This window comes from Rutidosis leptorrhynchoides, chromosome 7 (genome assembly GCF_046630445.1).
Source record: "Rutidosis leptorrhynchoides isolate AG116_Rl617_1_P2 chromosome 7, CSIRO_AGI_Rlap_v1, whole genome shotgun sequence".
NCBI lineage: Eukaryota > Viridiplantae > Streptophyta > Magnoliopsida > Asterales > Asteraceae > Rutidosis > Rutidosis leptorrhynchoides.
The window spans coordinates 92902875-92913415 of NC_092339.1; the positions used below are offsets into that span (position 1 = coordinate 92902875).

Consider the following 10541-nt stretch of genomic DNA (forward strand, 5'->3'; position numbering starts at 1 on the left):
TCCCCATACTTAGGCGTTTTATTATTGCTAAGCACTACCGTTGGAGTTGGTAAAACAACATGGTTCTTATCAGTCGTTTTTGTTGGTTCAACGATTTTGGTTGGTGGAGATTTAGTCTTTCGAATCACAAAGGTGACTGATTTGTCACCATCACTAAGTGTCATTCTACCCTCTCTTACATCAAATAACGCCCTGGTGGATGCTAAGAATGGTCGACCTAAAATTAGAGGAATGTTTGAGTCCTCTTCTATGTCAATGACAATAAATTCGACTAAAAATGTTAAATTACCCACTTGAACGGGTAGGTTGTCAGCAATTCCAACTGGGTGCCTAATGGTTTGGTCAAAGAGTCGAACACTCATTTCCGTTGGACTTAACTCACGTACTCCTAATCTCTTATATAATGAAAGAGGCATAATACTCACACTCGCACCTAAATCTGCTAGTGCATCATACATGACACAATCACTAAGTAGACAAGGAACAATAAATTCACCCGGATCACCCACCCTGGGTGGAAGTTTTAGTGGAACTGTCTTCACCGGGTTTATCTTTATGGTTTTTGTTTCTTGCACTTTCTTATTCTTCTTCTTCTTTCTAGAGGTATCACAAACTTTATTACCTATTACTTGCTCATACTCAACTCCTTTTCTTGGAAATGGGATGGGTGGTCTGTAGGGTGTAACTACTGGCTTTACATACTCGAGTGGTGGTGGTGGTGGTGTAACTTCTTCATTGTTACTTACATCTAAAACCTTCCTATCTTCTAGTGCTAGTTTTTCAGAATTTGTTAACACCATATTAACATTCTCATTCCGAGGATTTACTTCAGTATTACTCGGTAGCTTTCTTTGTTCCCTCTCACTCATCATGCTAGCAAGAGTACCTACGTGTTTTTCTAGTTTCAAAATGGAAGCTTGTTGAGTTCTTAATGACTGATCAAACCTCTCATTCGTTTGGGTTTGAGATGTAATAAATTGTGTCTGAGATTCCATTAGCCTTGCCATCATTTCTTCCAGATTTAACTTTTCCTCTTCGGTTTGTTGTGGTGGTTTATACAAGCTAGGTCTTTGTTGATTGAAAGTGTTGTTTCGAGTTGGTTGGTTATTCGGACCTTGTTGGTTGTACGAGTTATTGTTGGGTCCGTTTGGATTGTAAAGAATGTTTTGATTTAGATTAAAGTTTGGCCTTGGTGGTTGATAATTATTTCCCGGCCTTTGGTTCATATAGAAAACATTCTCACGTTGTTCCATGATTTGCTCGATGTGACACTCTTTTATTAAGTGTGATCCACCGCATTGCTCACAACTGATTCGTATTGCGTGAATATCTTTATTCATCTTTTCCATTCGTCTCTCGAAAGCATCTATTTTTGCGGAAACGGAATCAAAGTCATGGCTAGAATCGGCTCTAGCCGCTTTAGATGAACGAAAGATATCTTTTTCCTGGTGCCACTCATGCGAGTGGGAGGCTGTATTATCAATTATCTTGTGAGCTTCGGTAGCAGTTTTCTTCATAATGGAACCACCAGCTGCTATGTCGATGTCTTTTAGTATAGTAATGTCGCATCCTTGGTAGAATATTTGTACTATTTGATAAGTGTCTAAACTATGTTGAGGACATCCTCTTAACAACTTTTCAAATCTTGTCCATGCCTCATATAATGTTTCATTTGTCTTTTGCACGAACGTAACAATTTCTCCTTGAAGTCTCACGGCTTTAGATGCCGGAAAAGAATTGTTTAAGAAATTTTTCAACTAAGACATCCCATGTATCAATCGCCCCTTCAGGTAACGATTCTAACCAATCGTTGGCTTCTCCCTTTAAAGTCCAGGGAAATAACATGAGATAGATCTGTTCATCCTCAACTTCTCTGATTTTGAATAGAGTACAGATCATATTAAAGGTTCGAAGATGTTCGTTTGGATCTTCTTTTGGCGTACCACTATATTGGCATTGATTAGTTACCATGTGTAGGATTTGTCCTTTGATTTCATAATCTGGTGCATTAATATCTGGCTTAATAATGGCGTGACCTTGGCCCGTGCGTGTGGCTCTCATTCGATCTTCCATACTTAGAGATTTTGTTACTTCCATAATTGAAATTGTTGAATACGAATCACTAGAGGATTCTGATTTAACGGTTTGTAGTTCAGGAGGAATGATTAGTGGTTCAGGATCTTGGAATTGTCCTTGAATATCCTCCGGGTTTTCAATTGTGAGGTCGGGTACAAAAAATGGATTATCGGAAATTTGAATTGGAGTACTTGGTTGACTAGATGATAATTCAAAAGAAAAATCAACAGCGGCAATATTAGCTAGATGTCTTGATCGAGTTACAGGTGATGAACGTATGAAAGGTGGTGAACGTTTTGCTCGGTGCATTCACTGAATATCCTATTAGTTATAAAAATAAAAATTATATAAGTTATCAAATTAATAGACTTTTCTGATTTTGCCCACGTTTCGAACAGCCAATAGATGCAGGAGGTAGTCAGGACCCTTTAAATCGGAAGCCCACAACTCGCCACTAACAAATCCAACTATTACTACGAACCAGAAAATTTTGGATGTCTATCAATTTAACCGCTTAAAATAATTTTTCGTTTTAAAATTTTAGAGAAGAAATAGAAAATTCTATGTCCTAAAAACTAGAGCGTCGAGAAATAAGAAAGAAAAAGAGCGCGTCGAAAAACGTTGAAAAATAAAAGGTCGAAAAATTAAGCGTCAAAAAATAATAAAATGTAGCGTCGAAACTTAAAAGTCTAAAAACTAAAAATTAAAACTTAGGTCTACAGGTATTAAAGCTTAAAAAGAATTCTATATCCAAAACGGCAATAACTTAAAAAGGCACTAAAACTTAAACCGGCGTCGCAAAATTCTAAAGCACCTAAATCTTAGTCTATAGAAAAAGCACTTAAGGGATTTTACAGCAAAGCCTAAAAATCTAGAGACACTACGGCAAAATACTAAGCTACAAACTAGTTACGAACGATAAATATATAAATTACGAATTAAACGATATAAAATACAAAAATAAAACTTAAAGTTATAAAAATACAATTTTTATAAAAATATTATTTTTATATTATTATTTTATAAAAGTATTAATTTATTATATTAATAAAACTAATTATAACTTAGAAATACAAAATAAATAAAACTAAAACTAATTAATATAATAATTAACCCTAATTAAGGTTTAATAATAATAATAATTAATAATACTCCGTAATTAATGCAGTACCAGGTCAAACCTGGCATGTCAGAAGGGACCATGCGGTCGCATGGGTTTCAAGGCCTGGGCTCATGTGATCGCATGAGATCGGATACCAGGCCAGAAAGTTGGGCTGCTACAGTGATCGGCCTGATTACTTTTATAAATTTTTTTTTTCTGTTTTATATTTTTGTAAAATATTTATATAAAACTTATAAATAAGAAAAATTTACTTATTAGTTTTTATAACTTTTCACAATAAAAAGAAATATAAACTTTTTAAATTTAACTAAACTTAAAAATATAGAAATATATTTTTCCTTTTCTTTTATATTTTTGATTGTATTATATAAAACGTATTTTTATAAAAATGAATTAAATCTTAATAAAAATCTTTTTTTTATAGCGTTTTGCTTCGGCGTTCCCCGGCAGCGGCGCTAAAAACTTGATGTGCGAGCGGAGGTGTACGAAATAATATTATATTTTACTACTAAATACTATTAAATACGATACAATTTTACACAAGTTATTTATTTATTTATTGAGTGGATATACATAAACCTTTCTACAACACTTATAGGCAGTGTACCTAATCGTACAGTAGTGTAGTTTTTAGTAAGTCCGGTTCATCCACAGGGAACTAGCCAAGTTTAACGCTATATTTTTAAAACTATATTTGTATATAAATATATATAAATGTATATAAGTAGTATTATTATTATAAAAGGGGGTTTTTACCGTTTAATGACCGGTTTGTCGATTTTATGTCTTAAGTCGCAGTTAAAACCTAATGTAAAATATTAAAAATAAATATAACTTAATTTAAAGCGTAAAGTAAATGACGATAATTAAAGTGCGATAAATTAAAGTACGATAAATAAAATGACAGTAAATAAAAGTACGCTGAAATATAAAATAAAGGAATTATGCTAATTTAAACTTCCGTAATCATGATGTTTGGCGTGTTGATTTTAGTTTATTACCATGGGTTAATTGTCCTTTGTCCTGGATTATTCAATATGTCCATCTGGTTTTTGTCCATAACAGTCCATCAGTCATAAATATAAAGTGCGAGTGTCCTCGTCAAATTATCCTTATACCCGAAGTCAAATATTCCAACTAATTGGGGACTTAAACTGTAATAAGGTTTTAATACTTTATTATCAATTATACCAAGTGTCCTTGCATGTAATCCACCCCTGTTTTAATGAGTCCATTAACTATTAATCCATTCCCGTGTCCGGTTAAATGAACGATTATTAGTACTTATAAATATCCCGCCCATCGTGTCCGATCGAGTGTATGTGGTTATTTATAATTACGTTCAATTGTAAATCTTTATATTAAATTAACGAACTATCATTCAATTAAACAAATATAAAGTCCATTAATAGTCCATAGTCTAATTTTCACAAGTGTCGATCTTTTGTCCAAACCCCAATTATGGTACAAAGCCCAATAACCCCGTCTTTAATATTTAGCCGAACATCACGATTACTTCGATTTAAATAAGCATAATAATAACTTAGCTACGAGACATTAATTTAAAAAGGTTGAACATAACTTACAATAATTAATAATAGCGTAGCGTTACACGGACAGAATTTCGACTTACACACTTACAACATTCGCTAACATAACCTTATTATTATTAATCTTAAATTAAAATTAAAATTATAAATTATATATATATATATATATATATATATATATATATATATATATATATATATATATATATCGTGAGAGAGAGAGATTGAATTGAAAAAGGTGTATATTTTTCGTGCAGCATTCGTTGCCTTTTATAGATGTGGCCAGTATTTCATGAAATGTCCCATTCTTATTGATTAAAAACGTTCCATATTAATTGATTTCGTTGCGAGGTTTTGACCTCTATATGAGACGTTTTTCAAAGACTGCATTCATTTTTAAAACAAACCATAACCTTTATTTCATAAATAAAGGTTTAAAAAGCTTTACGTAGATTATCAAATAATGATAATCTAACATATCCTGTTTACACACGACCATTACATAATGGTTTACAATACAAATATGTTACATCGAATTCAGTTTCTTGAATGCAGTTTTTACACAATATCATACAAACATGGACTCCAAATCTTGTGCTTATTTTAGTATGCAACAGCGGAAGCTCTTAATATTCACCTGAGAATAAACATGCTTTAAACGTCAACAAAAATGTTGGTGAGTTATAGGTTTAACCTATATATATCAAATCGTAACAATAGACCACAAGATTTCATATTTCAATACACATCCCATACATAGAGATAAAAATCATTCATATGGTGAACACCTGGTAACCGACATTAACAAGATGCATATATAAGAATATCCCCATCATTCCGGGACACCCTTCGGATATGATATAAATTTCGAAGTACTAAAGCATCCGGTACTTTGGATGGGGTTTGTTAGGCCCAATAGATCTATCTTTAGGATTCGCGTCAATTAGGGTGTCTGTTCCCTAATTCTTAGATTACCAGACTTAATAAAAAGGGGCATATTCGATTTCGATAATTCAACCATAGAATGTAGTTTCACGTACTTGTGTCTATTTTGTAAATCATTTATAAAACCTGCATGTATTCTCATCCCAAAAATATTAGATTTTAAAAGTGGGACTATAACTCACTTTCACAGATTTTTACTTCGTCGAGAAGTAAGACTTGGCCACTGTTGATTCACGAACCTATAACAGTATATACATATATATTAAAGTATGTTCCAAATATATTTACAACACTTTTAATATATTTTGATGTTTTAAGTTTATTAAGTCAGATGTCCTCGTTAGTAACCTACAACTAGTTGTCCACAGTTAGATGTACAGAAATAAATCGATAAATATTATCTTGAATCAATCCACGACCCAGTGTATACGTATCTCAGTATTGATCACAACTCAAACTATATATATTTTGGAATCAACCTCAACCCTGTATAGCTAACTCCAACATTCACATATAGAGTGTCTATGGTTGTTCCGAAATATATATAGATGTGTCGACATGATAGGTCGAAACATTGTATACGTGTCTATGGTATCTCAAGATTACATATTATACAATACAAGTTGATTAAGTTATGGTTGGAATAGATTTGTTACCAATTTTCACGTAGCTAAAATGAGAAAAATTATCCAATCTTGTTTTACCCATAACTTCTTCATTTTAAATCCGTTTTGGGTGAATCAAATTGCTATGGTTTCATATTGAACTCTATTTTATGAATCTAAACAGAAAAAGTATAGGTTTATAGTCGGAAAAATAAGTTACAAGTCGTTTTTGTAAAGGTAGTCATTTCAGTCGAAAGAACGACGTCTAGATGACCATTTTAGAAAACATACTTCCACTTTGAGTTTAACCATAATTTTTGGATATAGTTTCATGTTCATAATAAAAATCATTTTCTCAGAATAACAACTTTTAAATCAAAGTTTATCATAGTTTTTAATTAACTAACCCAAAACAGCCCGCGGTGTTACTACGACGGCGTAAATCCGGTTTTATGGTGTTTTTCGTATTTCCAGGTTTTAAATCATTAAGTTAGCATATCATATAGATATAGAACATGTGTTTAGTTAATTTTAAAAGTCAAGTTAGAAGGATTAACTTTTGTTTGCGAACAAGTTTAGAATTAACTAAACTATGTCCTAGTGATTACGAATTTAAACCTTCGAATAAGATAGTTTTATATATATGAATCGAATGATGTTATGAACATCATTACTACCTCAATTTTAGTAGGTAAACCTACTGGAAGTGACAAGAAATGATCTAGCTTCAAAGGATCTTGGATGGCTTGAAAGTTCTTGAAGTAGGATCATGACACAAAAACAAGTTCAAGTAAGATTTTTACTCGAATTAAGATAGTTTATAGTTATAGAAATTGAATCAAAGTTTGAATATGAATATTACCTTGAATAAGAAAGATAACCTACTGTATATAACAAAGGTTTCTTGATCTTAGATGATTACTTGGAATGGATTAGAAAGCTTGGAAGTAAATTAGTAAACTTGAAGGGATTTTTGAAGTGTTCTTGAAGTGTTCTTCCTATGATGATTATAGCTTGATTCTTGAAGTGATTTTTGATGAAGATGATGATTAACTACTGGAAAAATACCTTCATAATAGTGTGTGTGTGTTGAGAGAGAATTAGAAAGAGAATTGGAAGTGAAATGGAGTGAATGATGAGTGGTAATTGGTGAGTGGTGAGTGGGGTTAAAAGGAGTTCTAGTTAGTTGACTAGCTCATGGTAGAAGTTAAAATTGATTAGTCATACATGACATAATCAAGAGTGGAATCCCATGCTAGTTCCTATTGGTATATACCCATAGTAAGTACGTTTTGAAGCTGTGTATAATACGGGTAAGAATACGACTAGAATTCTTGATGAAAGAAAAGAATGGGAAAGTAACTGTAACCATTTTCGTTAAGTATGAGTGTTTTGATATATGTCTTGAAGTCTTCCAAAAGTATTTTAATACATCTAAATACACTACATGTATATACATTTTAACTGAGTCGTTAAGTCATCGTTAGTCGTTACATGTAAGTGTTGTTTTGAAACCTTTAAGTTAACGATCTCAATTAATGTTGTTAACCCATTGTTTATTATATCTAATGAGATGTTAAATTATTATATTATCATGATATTATGATATATTAATATATCTTAATATGATATATATACATTTAAATGTCGTTACAACGATAATCGTTACATATATGTCTCGTTTCAAAATCCTTAAGTTAGTAGTCTTGTTTATATGTATATAACTCATTGTTAATATACTTATGGAGATACTTACTTATCATAATCTCATGTTAACCATATGTATATCCATATATATTTCGTCATGTCGTTTTTACAAGTTTTAACGTTCGTGAATCGCCGGTCAACTTGGGTGGTCAATTGTCTATATGAAACATATTTCAATTAATCAAGTCTTAATAAGTTTGATTGCTTAACATGTTGGAAACATTTAATCATGTAAATATCAATCTCAATTTATATATATAAACATGGAAAAGTTCGGGTCACTACAGTACCTACCCGTTAAATAAATTTCGTCCCGAAATTTTAAGCTGTTGAAGGTGTTGACGAATCTTCTGGAAATAGATGCGGGTTTTTCTTCTTCATCTGATTTTCACGCTCCCAGGTGAACTCGGGTCCTCTACGAGCATTCCATCGAACCTTAACAATTGGTATCTTGTTTTGCTTAAGTCTTTTAACCTCACGATCCATTATTTCGACGGGTTCTTCGATGAATTGGAGTTTTTCGTTGATTTGGATTTCATCTAACGGAATAGTGAAATCTTCTTTAGCAAAACATTTCTTCAAATTCGAGACGTGGAAAGTGTTATGTACAGCCGCGAGTTGTTGAGGTAACTCAAGTCGGTAAGTTACTGGTCCGACACGATCAATAATCTTGAATGGTCCAATATACCTTGGATTTAATTTCCCTCGTTTACCAAATCGAACAACGCCTTTCCAAGGTGCAACTTTAAGCATGACCATCTCTCCAATTTCAAATTCTATATCTTTTCTTTTAATGTCAGCGTAGCTCTTTTGTCGACTTTGAGCGGTTTTCAACCGTTGTTGAATTTGGATGATCTTCTCGGTAGTTTCTTGTATAATCTCCGGACCCGTAATCTGTCTATCCCCCACTTCACTCCAACAAATCGGAGACCTGCACTTTCTACCATAAAGTGCTTCAAACGGCGCCATCTCAATGCTTGAATGGTAGCTGTTATTGTAGGAAAATTCTGCTAATGGTAGATGTCGATCCCAACTGTTTCCGAAATCAATAACACATGCTCGTAGCATGTCTTCAAGCATTTGTATCATCCTTTCGCTCTGCCCATCAGTTTGTGGATGATAGGCAGTACTCATGTCTAGACGAGTTCCTAATGCTTGCTGTAATATCTGCCAGAATCTTGAAATAAATCTGCCATCCCTATCAGAGATAATAGAGATTGGTATTCCATGTCTGGAGACGACTTCCTTCAAATACAGTCGTGCTAACTTCTCCATCTTGTCATCTTCTCTTATTGGCAGGAAGTGTGCTGATTTAGTGAGACGATCAACTATTACCCAAATAGTATCAAAACCACTTGCAGTCCTTGGCAATTTAGTGATGAAATCCATGGTAATGTTTTCCCATTTCCATTCTGGGATTTCGGGTTTTTGAAGTAGACCTGATGGTTTCTGATACTCAGCTTTGACCTTAGAACACGTCAAACATTCTCCTACGTATTTAGCAACATCGGCTTTCATACCCGGCCACCAAAAATGTTTCTTGAGATCCTTGTACATCTTCCCCTTTCCAGGATGTATTGAGTATCTGGTTTTATGAGCTTCTCTAAGTACCATTTCTCTCATATCTCCAAATTTTGGTACCCAAATCCTTTCAGCCCTATACCGGGTTCCGTCTTCCCGAATATTAAGATGCTGCTCCGATCCTTTGGGTATTTCATCCTTTAAATTTCCTTCTTTTAAAACTCCTTGTTGCGCCTCCTTTATTTGAGTAGTAAGGTTATTATGAATCATTATATTCATAGATTTTACTCGAATGGGTTCTCTGTCCTTCCTGCTCAAGGCATCGGCTACCACATTTGCCTTCCCCGGGTGGTAATGAATCTCAAAGTCGTAATCATTCAACAATTCAATCCACCTACGCTGCCTCATATTCAGTTGTTTCTGATTAAATATGTGTTGAAGACTTTTGTGGTCGGTATATATAATACTTTTGACCCCATATAAGTAGTGCCTCCAAGTCTTTAATGCAAAAACAACCGCGCCTAATTCCAAATCATGCGTCGTATAATTTTGCTCGTGAATCTTCAATTATCTAGACGCATAAACAATCACCTTCGTTCATTGCATTAATACACAACCGAGACCTTGCTTTGATGCGTTACAATAAATCATAAAATCATCATTCCCTTCAGGCAATGACAATATAGGTGCCGTAGTTAGCTTTTTATTCAATAACTGAAACGCTTTCTCTTGTTCATCCTTCCATTCAAATTTCTTCCCTTTATGCGTTAATGCAGTCAAGGGTTTTGCTATTCTGGAAAAGTCTTGGATGAACCTTCTTTAGTAACCAGCTAGTCCTAAAAACTGGCGTATGTGTTTCGGAGTTTTCGGGGTTTTCCACTTTTCAACAGTTTCTATCTTTGCCGGATCCACCTTAATACCTTTTTTGTTCATTATGTGACCGAGGAATTGAACTTCTTCCAACCAAAATGCACACTTTGAAAATTTAGCGTACAATTCTTCCTTCCTCAATAC

The 10541-nt window shown here is 33.5% G+C and overlaps 1 non-coding gene across 1 annotated transcript; it reads left to right on the top strand.

Moving 5' to 3' along the window:
• The first annotated feature begins 1605 nt into the window (after positions 1-1605).
• On the top strand, positions 1606-1712 carry LOC139860866 (small nucleolar RNA R71). The gene has a single exon (XR_011763486.1). It is a non-coding gene; the product is annotated as a small nucleolar RNA R71 (small nucleolar RNA).
• Positions 1713-10541: the final 8829 nt, after the last annotated feature.